Here is a 13,872-nt window from a genome sequence, read left to right on the forward strand (position 1 = left end):
CCAATTGCCTCACAAAAAAAAAAAAAGTAGAATTGGCCAAATGGAAAAGGAGGCACAAAAACTCAATGAAGAGAACTCCTTAAAAAGTAAAATGGGCCAAATGGAAAAGGAGGTAGAAAATCTAATAGAAGAAAACAACTCCTTAAAAATTAGAATGGGGCAAGTGGAAGCTAATGACACTATGAGAGAAAGAATCAGTAAAACAGAAACAAAAGAATGAAAAATACAAGAAAATGTAAAATATCTCATTGGCAAAACAACTGACAGGGAAAATAGATTCAGGAGAGACAATTTAAAAATTATTAGTCTACCTGAAAACCATTATGAAAAAGAGAGCCTGGACAACATCCTTCAGGAAATCATCAAAGAAAACTGCCTTGAGGTCCTAGGATCAGAGGGTAAATTAGTCATGGAAAGAATCCACCTATCACCTCCTGAAAGAGATCCCAAATTGAAAATACCAAGGAATATAGTAGCTAAATTCCAAAACTACCAGATCAAAGAGAAAACACTGCAAGCAGCCAGAAAAAAAAAAACACCAATTTAAATATCATGGAACCACAGTCAAGATTATGCAGGACATTGCAGCTTCTACATTAAAACATCAGAGGGCATGAAATACAATACTCTGTAAGGCAAAAGAGCTTGGATTACAACCTAGGATCAACTACTCAGTGAAATTGAGCATAATCTTTCAGGGGAGGGGATGGACATTCAATGAAATAGGGAACTTCCAAACCTTCTTGATGAAAAGACTAGAGCTCAACAGAAAATTTGGCCTTCAAATATAAGACTCAAGAGAAGTGTAAAAAGGTAAACAGGAAAGAAAAAAACCCCCCATCATATAAAAAAGAGCAAACTGTTCACATCCCTACAAGGGAAAATGACTCTTAGGAATTGTAATGTCATTATGACATTTAAAAGGGAGTGTACTTAGACAGAGGGTGTGGGTTTAAGATGACTTTGAGGTGATAGTAAAAAATCTAATTAAGTGGAGAAAAGGGATTGTACCAGGAGAAGAAAGGAGGAGGCAGACAAGGATAAATTACATCATATGAAAAGGCACAAAAACCAAATACAGTAGAGGGAAAGAAGGGAGGGAGATGAGCATTGTTTGAACCTTACTCTCATCACATTTGGTTCAAAGAGGGAATAACATAATCAGTTACATATAGAAATCTAACTTACCCTATAGGAAGTAGAAAGAGTAAAGGGAAAAGAAAAGGGATGGGGCTAATAGAAGGAAGGGCAATCTGAGGCAGCCGGTGGTTGAAATCAAAACACTATTGAGGAGGGAAAGGGAAAAAGAAGAGAAAAAAGCATAAACAAGAGGGGAGGAATATAGAGTGGAGAGGAAGACACAGATAGTAATCATAAATGTGAATGTGAATGGGATGAACTCTCCCATATAAAATGGAAGCAGATAGCAGAGTGGATTAAGAACCATAAACCTACAATATGTCATCTACAGGAAACACATTAAATGCAAAGGGATACACACAAAGTAAAGGTAAAAGACTGGAGCAGAATATATTATGCTTCAGCTGAAGCAAAAATAGCAGGGGTAGCAATCCTGTTCTCAGACAAAGCAAAAGCAAAAATAGATCTAATTAAAAGAGATAAGGAAGGAAATTACATCTTGCTTGCTAAAAGGTACCATAGATAATTAAGTAATATCATTGCTACACATATATGCACCAAATAGTATAGCAGCCAAATTCTTAAAGGAGAAATTAAGGGAGATACAGGAAGAAATAGACAGCAAAACTATACTAGTGGGAGGCCTCAACCTCCCCCTCTCTGAACTAGATAAATCTAACTACAAAATAAACAAGAAAGAAGTTAAGGAGATAAACAGAATCTTAGAAAAGTTAAATATAGTTGACCTCTGGAGAAAACTGAATGAGGATAGAAAGAAATATACCTTTTTCTTGGCACTACATGGCACCTACACAAAGATTGATCATGTACCATGGCATAAAAATCCAATGCAGAAAGGCAGAAATATTAAATGCATCCTTTTCAGATCATGATGCAATAAAAATTACACTTAATAAAGGGGCATAAAAAGATAGACTAAACATTAATTGGAAACTAAATAATCTAACCCTAAAGAATGAGTGGGTCAAACAACAAATCATAGAAACAATCAATAACTTCATCCAAGAGAATGACAATAATGAGACAACATACCAAAACTTATGGGATGCAGTAAAAGCAGTCCTTAGGGGAAGTTTCATATCTCTAAATGCTTATATAAATAAAATAGAGAAAAAAGGGATCAATGAATTGGGCATGCAACTAAAAAAGTTAGAAAAAGAACAAATTGAAAATTCCCAATTAAATACCAAATTAGAAATTCTGAAAACCAAAGAAGAGATTAATAAAATTTAAATTAAGAAAACTATTGAACTAGTAAGTAAAACTAAAAGCTGGTTTTATGGGGGAAAAAACTCAATAAAATAGATAAACATTTGGTTAATTTGATTAAAAAAGGAAAGAAGAAAACCAAATTACCAGTATCAAAAATGAAAAGGGTGGATTCACTGCCAATGAAGAGGAAATCAAAACAATAATTAGGAGCTATTTTGCCCAACTGTATGCCAATAAATGTGACAATCTTAATGAAATGGATGAATATTTACAAAAATATAAATTGCCCAGATTAATGGAAGAGGAAATAAGATACTTAACCCCATTTCAGAAAAAGAAATTGAACAAGCCATCAATGAACTCCCTAAGAAAAAATCTCCAGGGCCAGATGGATTAACAAATAAATTCTAGCAAACATTTAAAGAACAACTAATTCCAATACTATATATTATTTGGGAAAATAGGTGGAGTCCTACCAAATTCTTTTTATGATACAAATATGGTGCTGAACCTGAACTGGGAAGATCCAAAACAGAGAAAGAACTTAATTATAGACCAATTTCCCTTGTGAATATAGACACAAAAATTTTAAATAAAATATTAGCAAAGAGATTACAACAACTTATATTGAGGATAAAACACTATGACCATGCAGGATTTATACCAGGAACGCAGGACTGGTTCAATATTAGGAAAACTATCAGCATGGTTGGCCATACCAACAACAAAACTAACAGAAATCATATGATTATCTCAACAAATGCAGAAGAAGCATTTGACAAAATACAACACCCATTCCTATTAAAAACACTAGAGAGCATAGGAATAAATGGAGTCTTCCTTAAAATGATAGATAGCATCTATCAAAAACCATCAGCAAGCATTATATGCAATGGGGATAAACTAAAAGCATTTCCAGTAAGATAGGGGGTGAAACAAGGATGTCCATTATCACCACTGTTACTCAGTATTGTGCTAGAAATGCTAGAATTAGAAAAGAAAAAGAAATTGAAGGAATTAGAATAGGCAAAGAAGAAACTATACTTAGAGAATCCTAGAGAATCAAGTGACAAATTAGTTGAAATAATACACAAATTTAGCAAAGTTGCAGGATATAAAATAAACACACACAAATCATCAGCATTTCTATATATTACTGACAAAGCCCACCAGCAAGAGATAGAAAGAGAAATTCCACTTAAAATTACTGTAGACATTATAAAATATTTGGGTGTCTACCTGTCAAAACAAAACCAGGAACTATATTAACACAATTACAAAACACTTTTCACACAAATAAAATCAGATCTAAATAATTGGAAAAATATCAGTTGCTCATGGGTAGGCTGAGCTAATATAATAAGAATGTCAATTCTACCTAAATTAATTTACTGATTCAGAGCCATACCAATCAAACTACCAAAAAATTATTTTATAGAGCTAGAAAAAATAATAACCAAATTCATCTGGAAGAACAAAAAGTCCAGAATATCAAAGGAACTAATGAAAAGAAATGCAAGTGAAAGTTGCCTACCTGTATCTGATCTTAAATTTCATTATAAAGCAGCAGTTATCAAAACCACTTGGTAAAGACTAAAAAATAGAATGGTAGATCAGTGGAATAGGTTAGGTATGCAAGACACAACAGTCAATGACTGTACTAATTTACTATTTGATAAATCCAAAGACTCCAGCTTCTGGGATAAGAAATCACTATTTAGCCAAAACTGGGAAAACTGGAAAAAATGTATGGCAGAAACTGGGCATAGACCAACATCTTACACCCAATACCAAAGTAAAGTCAAAATGCATATACAATTTAGATATAAAGACTGATTCTATAAGCAAACTAGAAGAGCAAGGAATAGTTTACATTTCAGATTTATGGAGAAGGGAAGAATTTATGACCAAACAAGAAATAGAGAACATTATGAAATGAAAAATGAACAATTTTAATTACATTAAATTGAAAAGTTTTTACACAAAGCCAATGTATCCAAGATTAAGAGGAAGGCAGAAATTTGGGAAATAATTTTTACAACCAATGTCTCTGATAAAGGCCTCATTTCTAAAATATATAGTGAACTAAGTAAAATTTATAAGAATACAAGTCATTCCCTAACTGATAAATGGTCAAAGGATATGAAAGCAGTTTTCAGAGGAAGAAACTAAAGCTATTTTATAGTCATATGAAAAAAATCACTATCTAAAAAAAAATCACTAATCTAAGTCACTAGTGATTAGAGAAATGCAAATCAAAACAACTCTGAGGTACCACATCACACCTATCAGATTGGCTAACATGACAAAACAGGACAATGATAAATGTTGGAGAAGATGTGGGAAAATTGGAACACTAATTCATTGTTGATGGAGTTGTGAAATGATCCAACCATCCTGGAGAGCAATTTGGGGCTATGCCCAAAGGACTATAAAACTGTGCATACCCTTTGACCCAGCAGTACCACTTCTAGGTCTGTATCCCAAAGAGATCATAAAAATGGGAAAAGGACCCACATGTACAAAAACATTTATAGCAGCTCTTTTTGTGGTGGCAAAGAATTAGAAATTGAGGAGATGCCCATCAATTGGAATGGCTGAACAAGTTGTGGTATATGAATGTAATGGAATACTATTGTGCTATAAGAAATGGTGAGCAGGCAGACTTCAGAAAAACCTGGAAAGATTTGTATGGACTGATGCTGAGTGAAGTGAGCAGAACCAGGAGAAGGTTGTACACAGTAATAACCACGTTGTGTGATGACTGACTTTGATAGACTTAGCTCTTCTCAACAATGCAAGAATCTAAGACAACTCCAAAAGACTCACAATGGAAAAAGCTATCCACATCCAGAGAAAGAACTATGGAATCTGAATGCAGATGAAAGCACACTATTTGCTCTCCTTTTCCTTTGTTGTTTTGTTTTATTGCTTCATTCTCGTGGTTTCTCCCATTAGTTCTAGTTTTTCTTTACATCATGACTAATGGGAAAATATGCTTAACATGAATGAATATGTAGAGCCTATATAGGATCGTACGTTGTCTTGGGGAGAGGGGAGGGAGGGGAAGAAATGGGAGGCAGAGAAAATTTAAAACTCAAAATCTTACGGAAGTGAATGTTGAAAACTAAAAACAAATAAATACCCCCCCCCCCGCCAAAAAAAAAAAAAAAGAATTGCTAAGACCTGAGTGCTGAGAAGGTAGGTAACTTACTCACGGTCACATAGCCAGTAGGTGTCAGTCAACCAGCACTTACTAAGTGTTTGCCATGTGCAAAGTACTGAGGATACAAAGAAAGAAAGAAAAAATAGCCTGTTCTTGAGCTCACAAAGGATTTGAACTTCAATCTTTAATGTGAAATTCCAATACAAGAATATTGCGCTATTTTGAGGTGTGGTCTAATGAGAGTTGCCCATAGAAATGACGGTGACTGGTTTTATTTTAGCTGTTTTCAGATTTTCTAGTCCATTTCTAATGTCTTAATAACCCCAGGAAAATGAAGAAAAATGGCCTGAAGAGGAAAAGTTAACCTAATAAGGGGAAAATAATATTGTGATTATACCTGTATGGTATTCAGGAGCAGCTGTAATCTTTAAAAGGGTTAAAACTCAATAGTAACATCCTTGTGAGAGGTGAAGTAATTAGAAGGGAGAGTAAATAGTTTGGGCCCATCATTAAAATGTTAGCATGAATATTTTTCTAAATAATAGTAGTATTTGTTTATTTTTTTTTGTTTCAAGCACATCTATATTTTAACTATGTATCTTTTCTTTTTTTAATTAATTTATTTTGATTTATCAACAATCACTTCCATATGCTTTTGAGTTTAAAATTTTTCTCCCCCTTCCTCCCCACCACCTTCCCCAAGATGGTGCACAATCTGATATAAGCTATACATATACATCCCTATTAAACATATTTTCACATTAGTGATGTTGCAAGTAAAAATTAGTCCCAATAGGAGGAACCACCAGAAAGAGGAAACAAAACTCAACAGAAGAGAAAAAAAATAGCAAATAGTATGCTTCAATCTGCATTCAAATTCCATAGTTCTTTCTTTGGATGTGCATAGCATTTTCTATCACAAGGCCTTTGGAGATGTCTTAGATCCTTGTATTGCTGGGAAGGGTTAAGTTTATCAATAAATAATAGTACTTATAAAGCACCCACTATGTGCCTAGCACTTTGCAAAATACTTTTTTTCAAATATCCCATTTGATTATCACAATCCTGGGAGATAGGTGCTATTATTATCCCCATTTTGCCATTGAGGAAACTGAAGCAGAAAGAGGCTAAGTGATTTGCCCAGGGTCACACTGTTAGTAATTGTCCGAGGTGGGATTTGAATTCAGGTCTTTCTGACTCCAAGCCTAGTGTTCTATCCATTGGACTACCACCTTCATAGTTTGAATCTCTTCATTAAAACTGATAAATAGCTGTTGTAGTAATGAAAGTGAATTTTAATGTGCTGAGCTTAAATTATAAGGAGTTTGGAATTAAGGAGATCTGTGTTTGACTCTTGCCCCAGACATTTATTAGTGGGTGTCACTCAGGTGTCTGCCTCAGCATCCTCACCTGTAAAATGTGGATCATAACAGCACCTACCACACAGAGTCATTGTGAAGATCAAGTGAGGTAATCTATGCAAAGTGATTTGGAAGCCTTCAAGTATTTTATGAGGTTGGCTGTTGTTTTTATTAACTTGCCCAATGGAACACAACTAACACAGAAGTAGTGAGGCTTTGAGTGCATGTCCTCTAACACCAGACCCAATGTTGCCGCAATATATTGTTCAGGGTAGGTATTACTGTCACAATTCTGCTCGGCTAGTTTTAATCTTATGTGTGTACTAAGACCTAGAGGGATAAAGGTGCTTAATGAAAACTCAACAAAACTTCATAAACCATGCAAGGCAAAGGTTATTTTCAAAATATCTCAGTGCATCCTTTCCATTTGGTGATCTCATTTCAAGGTAGACAAGGGCCACTCTAGGCAACTGCTTTTCACCTTCTCAATAACCATTCTTTTTTCTTCTCAGGCACCCTTCACCCCTCTCCTCACTTGACTTACCCCTTCCTCTTATGTTAGTGATTTGGAGCATTTTTTTTTCCAGCCAAAGACAAGGTTTATTAGAACATCTGTCATATTGGGCAGACTCTTAAGGACTCTGAACATTAGTGAGCTATTGGCTAGATTTTAAGAATCTGAGCCTTGGAGCATTTCAAAATCATGTTTATAGATAGCTTGGATTTTCTCATTTGAGAACTGTCTGTTCATAGCCCTCTTCTTAAAAAATAAAAACTATTTATCTATTGGTGAATGGTTCTTATTCTTAAGATATTTGAATCAATTCCTCATGTATCTTGAGTATGAGACCTTTATCAGAGAAACTGGCTGCAAATATTTTCCCCAATTAACTGTTTCCCTTATAAGACTTCAGAAATTTGATTAATACAATGACAAATCATAATTGCAGAGGACAAGTGTTGAGGCATGCTGCCACCTCCTAACAAAGAAGTGATGGACTCTAGGTGTAGAGACATATAATTTTTGGCATGCAAATGGGTGAAATTAATTCGCTTGACTATGCTCACTTGTTTAAAAAAAAACTTTTTTTGAGGTTAGTAATGGAATTGAAAAGGGAGAAGGAAGAAGGATAGAGTAGAAAGAGAAAGAGGAGGGGAAAGAAGAGGAGGTAGGGAAGAGAAAAAAGAGAAAGAGGAGGGAGGAGAGGAGGAGGAGGTAAAGGAAGGAAAAAAGGAAGAGGAAAGAGGAGGAATAGGAGACAGGGGGAACAGGATGGAGAGGAGGAGGAGGAAAAGAAAAAGCAGGAAGAAGAGTAGAAAATGTACAAAAGAGAGCAAAAAGAAGTTCAAAAGGAAACAGTCAAGTAGGATAACTTTGAAAGTACCATATTGAATTTATTACAGCCTTGTTCAGAAGCACAGTGTACATAATACAGATTTGTAATTTCATTTATAATCCACTTTTTCTGTTCTGCTGTGTAGATAGAAATGTGGTTTTTTGTGTTCATATTTCATAATTCAAAAAAAAGTCTAAGAAGAGGAGAAAAACCACTGGATTTTTAGTCTAAGACTTACTCTACCAATTACAGGTGGCAACTTAACCTCAGGCAAGTTACTAAATCTCTCTTAGCCTCAGTTTCCTTTTCTATAAAATAGGGATGATAATTCACCTACATACCTCATAAAGTTATTGTGAAGACCAAATGAGATCATTTATGTAAAGTATTTTGTAAAGCTTAAAATGATTAATATGTCACATTATTTTACAGGCATTTAAAAATGCCTCCCTTCTTCCCCCCTCCAGTTCTTCCAGTGTTTATTTGTTTTCATTTTAATAAGATTTTTTCCAATTACATGTAAAAACAATTTTTAATAAAAAAACATTTTGAATTCCAAATTCTCTACTTCTTCCTTTCCTTTTCACTTCCCTGCTACCACAAGCCACTTAATATATACATGTGCAATCATATTAGTCATGTTGTGAAGGAAAACACAGATACCCCCTCTCCCCCCCCAACCAAACACACACACACACAAAGTGAAAAGTTGTATGTTTTGTTTTTTGTTTTTTCATTTTTTGCTTTTTTGGTGAGGCGATTGGGGTTAAGTGACTTGCCCAGGTTCATGCAGCTAGTAAGTATTAAGTGTCTGAGGCTGGATGTGAACTCAGGTCCTCCTGACTCCACTGCCAGAGCTCTATTCACTGTACCACCTAGCTGCCCCAAGTTGTATGTTTTGATCTGCATTCAAACTCCATTAGTTCTTTCTTTGGAGGTGGATGGCATCTTTCATCATGAGTCCTTTGGAATTGTCTTGGATCATTGTATTGCTGAAAATAGCTAAGTCATTCACAGTTGATCATTGTATAGTATTACTGTTACAATGTTGTCCTGCTTCTGCTCACTTCACTTTGCATCTGTTCATGTAAGTCTTTCCAGGTTCTTCTGAGAGCATCCTGCTTGTCATTTCCTATAGCACAATAGTATTCCATTACAATCACATACCACAATTTGTTCAGCCTTTAAAAATCTTCCTTTGCAATTTTATCTTTAAAGATTTTTATTTGTACAAAACCTTTTCAGTTTCACAAAATCAAAATTGTCCACTTATCTTCTGTGATGCTCTCTGTCCTTTGTTTGGTCATGAACTTTTCCTTTATTTCCAAAACATTATTACTTTCTTGTTCCTCTAAATTGTTCATAATGTGGCCTTTTATATCCAAGTTATGTATCCATTTGGAGCTTATATTGGCATAGGGCACAATTTATCTATACCTAATTCCTGCAAGACTGCATTTCACTTTTCCTATCAGCTTCGCACTCCCGACCCGGAAAAATTGAGTTCTTTTTTCAATCGTTGGGTTCTGTGTTTATCAAATGCTTTACTACAATGTTCATTTGCATCTATATGTTCTGTATCTACTCTGCTCCACTAGTAACAATTATACTCATTCAAGATCTCATCCAGAATATAAGAACTGATTCAAATCTGTAAGAACAAAAGCCATTCACCAATAGACAAATTGTAAAAGGCTATGAACAGGAAATTCTCAAAGGAAGAAATCCAAGCCATCAACAACCTATGATCCAAAGCACTAGTAATTAGAAAAATGCAAATTAAAGCAACTCTAAATTCAATCGTGTATTCATTTTCTCTGTTTCTTTAAAGTAGTACCAAATAGATTTGATGATTTATAATTTAAAAGCTGGTACTGATAGGCCCCTTCCTTAGCTTTTTTTTTTCTTTCAATTTTTATCCTTGATATTCTGGATGTTTTGTTCCTCTGGAAGAATTTTGTTATTATTTCTTCTAGCTCTATGAAATAATCCTTTGGTATCTAGATTGGTACAGCATTGAATAAGTAATTATGTTGGCACAATTTATGAAGAAGCAATGAAAACTTTTCCTATTATTTAAGCCTATTTTTATAAAGTGGTTTATACTTGTATTTGTATGTTTCCTATCTTTGTAGATACAACCACAGATATTCTGGATATTCTATGATTACCTTGAATGAAATTTTTATCTCTTCCTGTTGCGCATTGGTAAAATACAAAATTCCTGATGATCTATGTGGGATTGTTTTGTATACTGAAACATTACTGAAGTTGTTTCAATTAGTTTTTAGTTGACCCTCTAAGATTCTCTAAGTAAACCATTATATGCAAAAAAGTAATATTTTTTTCCTCTTTCTCTGTGCTAATTCCCTCAATTTCTGTCTCAATGCTATTGCTAGTTTCTAGAACTATGTCAAGTAATAGCGGTGAAAATAGGCATTCTTGTATTATCCCAGGTCTCATAAGAAAGGTTTCCAGTTTTTATTACATACAATGTTGGCACTGGTTTTAGACAAATACTACTTATCATATATGGAAATGTACATTTATTCCTATGCTTCTTAGTGTTTTTTTTAAAATAACATAGATGCTTAGTTTTTATCAAAAGCCTTTTCAGTATCTACTGATATCATCACATGGTTTGTATTTTTTTTTTAATATGGTACATGTTTATATTAATTGTATTGACCCTTATTTTCTGGTATAAACTTATCTTGGCCATAGTGTATGTTTTCAATATATTGTTGTAGCTTCTTTGCTAATACTTTAATATTTTTATGTTTAATATTCATCAGGTATGGTGGCCCATAATTTTTTTTTCTGGTTTAGATATCAAAATTTTTTTCCACCATTATTTGTATCATAGAGTTTGGTATGCATCCTTTCCCTATTTTTTTTTTGAGGCAATTGGGATCAACTGACTTGCCCCATGGTCATGCAGCTAGTAAGTGTCTGAGGCCATATTTGAATTCAGGTCCTCCTGATTCCGGGACAAGTGTTCCATGCACTGTGCCAGCTAGCTGCTCCTCATTTTCCTATTTTCACAACAAAATATTGAAATTGTTTTTTGAACGTTTGATAGATTTCACTTGAAAAGCCATCTTGTCTTGTTTCCCATCACTTCTCCCCACTTCCACCCCCCTCCCCTATTAACACTTTAAGAGTTCATTTATGGATTGTTGGATTTCTTTTCTCTGAACTTGGGCTAAATACTCTATTTCTTGTTCTATTAATCTAGGCATTTCATGTCTTTGTAAATGTTCACTCATTTTATCTATGCTATCAGCTTTGTAATTAGGCAAAATAGTTTGATAGTTTGATTATTTCATCTTCAAATTTTATGACTTCTTTTTCATTTTGAAACCAACTTGTATTTATTCTTTTTCAGGCACTTATAAAAACCCAGCTCCTAGTTTTATCCATTCTTTTTTGTTCTTTCAATTTTGTTATTCTCTTTTTTTAAAGAATTATTGATTTGGAGTTGTCTTTTCTAAAAAATGTGTTACTTTTCTAGTGTTTTTCTTTTTTTTTAAGCTCATATATTATTTTTTGTTAATGAAAAGATTTAAAGACATTAAGTGTTCAATTTAATTGAATCCTAAAAAGTTCTGGCATATCTTCTTATTATTATGATTTTCTTTGATGAAATTTCCCATCATTTTTATGATTTTAGTTAGAAAAAGTAGAAGAAAAAGGCAGCAAAATTTCCATGTGGACTACCCTGTTTCTTTTGGGGCCAGTGCTAATGTACGTGTTTAGTTTCTAAACTTTCTTATTTTTTAAACATTTAAAGAAAATATCCCTCCTCTCACTAAATAAAAAAAAAAGACTGAAATACCATAGCATTTTTTGACTCTTACTTTGAACAAATGGATATTTTCAAGGCCTCAACACACTCAGAAATTCGTGACTTTTTGAAAACAATATTTGCTTCTTCTTAGCTCCAAATTCCTTATAATTTAAACTCAGTACATTAAATTCACTTTCATTACTACTAGAAGTAATTACCATTTTTTAATGAAGAGGTTCAAACCATGAAGGCAGCTAGGTGGTTTGGTGGATAGAACACTAGGCCTGGAGTCATGAAGACCTAAAATTCAAATTCTAGACAGTTACTAACAGTGACCCTGGCCAAGTCACTTAACCTTTGTCTGCTTCAATTTAGGACCTATCTCCCAGGGTCGTGATGAACAAATGAGATAAAGATTACATCTGCTCCTGAGTACCATAAAGGCATAATAGCAATATTATTTCCCCCTTATTAGAATAACCTTTTCTCTTCAGGCCATTTTTCTTCATTTTCCTGAGGATATTAAGACATTAGAAATGGACTAGAAAATCTGAAAACAGCTAAGTTAAAATTAGTCTCTGTCATTTCTATGGGCAACATCTCAAAACACTGCAATACTCTTACATTGGAATTTCACATTAAAAATGTGGCCACTGGCCAGGGTTCAGGGGTTTTCAACATAATGGTCTCTGTTCTAGTAATATTTACCTGGTGTCACTTGAAAAGTCAAATACTCACATTTCTTTTTCCCAGATGGATCATCAATATACTTATGGCAGTCAACCAGGCAGGGTAGGTATCTTGTGTTCACATTCTGAAGTGACAAGGCCCACTTGAGATACGGGGGGCCACTCTTAGGGATAGTAAGACTGAGGTATGAGTCCAATGTAAGCTCAAGAAAAAACTACTTTGCACAATGCCTGATACTTTGTTGTTCAGTTGTGTCTGACTATATGTCAACACCATGCCACGGAGTTTTCTTGGTAAAGACACTGGAGTGTATAGCCATTTCCTTCTCCAGTAGATTAAAGTAAACAGAGGTTGAGTGACTTGCCCAAGGTCACACAGCTAGTGCCTGAGGCCTCATTCGAACTCAGGTTTTCCTGACTCTAAGCGAAGTGCCCTATCCACTGGGCCACTTAGCTTCCTAATACATAATAGTCACTTGTTGACTGACACATACTGGCTACGTGACTGTAAGCAAGCAATTCTCTTTGGCTATAAGCTATAGATAGGACCACTATGGCATGTTAATATTTTACTTTCCATGGAAGAAAATTATAAAATTCCAACTTTAATGAAAGCCTGGCAATTAAGTCTTAAGCCATTTTCCTCTCCATACCTAGGACCTTTCCAATACAACTCTGCCTTTGCTTTTCCAAACTGTTTTAAAATGTATGTTGTTGAGATCTATTCCCTCTTATCCATTTTATGGCCTTAAAAAAAATTCTCTTAAACGTATTTATTTCCCCTCTCAAAAAATTGTTTAAAACTAGGTTTGTATAAATAGCAAGTCTTTTTTAGTCTCTATGTAATTCATGAGTCAAACTTCCACAGCTCACTTTGAAACTTGTAAGCAAATGTTATTTTAAAGTATTCCAAGAAAACTATTGTAACAGTCAAGTCCTCTATGCCCAAGCCAGTACTCGGAACAGTCTCTGGCACATAGCAGTCACTTGATATATGCTTACTGACTGACTGGCTGAAGATCCCTCTTTTTGATGTAATTAAAGAAGCATGGTATAATGGAGAGTCAGTGTTAGAATTTGGGAGAGCTGAGTTCAAGTTTTGCTTGACACAGTGAGATAACAGACAAATCCTTTAACTTCTCAGTGCCCCAAGGCA

Source organism: Phascolarctos cinereus, unplaced genomic scaffold (assembly GCF_003287225.1).
Source record: "Phascolarctos cinereus isolate Bilbo 61053 unplaced genomic scaffold, phaCin_HiC Scaffold_5;HRSCAF=322, whole genome shotgun sequence".
Lineage (NCBI taxonomy): Eukaryota > Metazoa > Chordata > Mammalia > Diprotodontia > Phascolarctidae > Phascolarctos > Phascolarctos cinereus.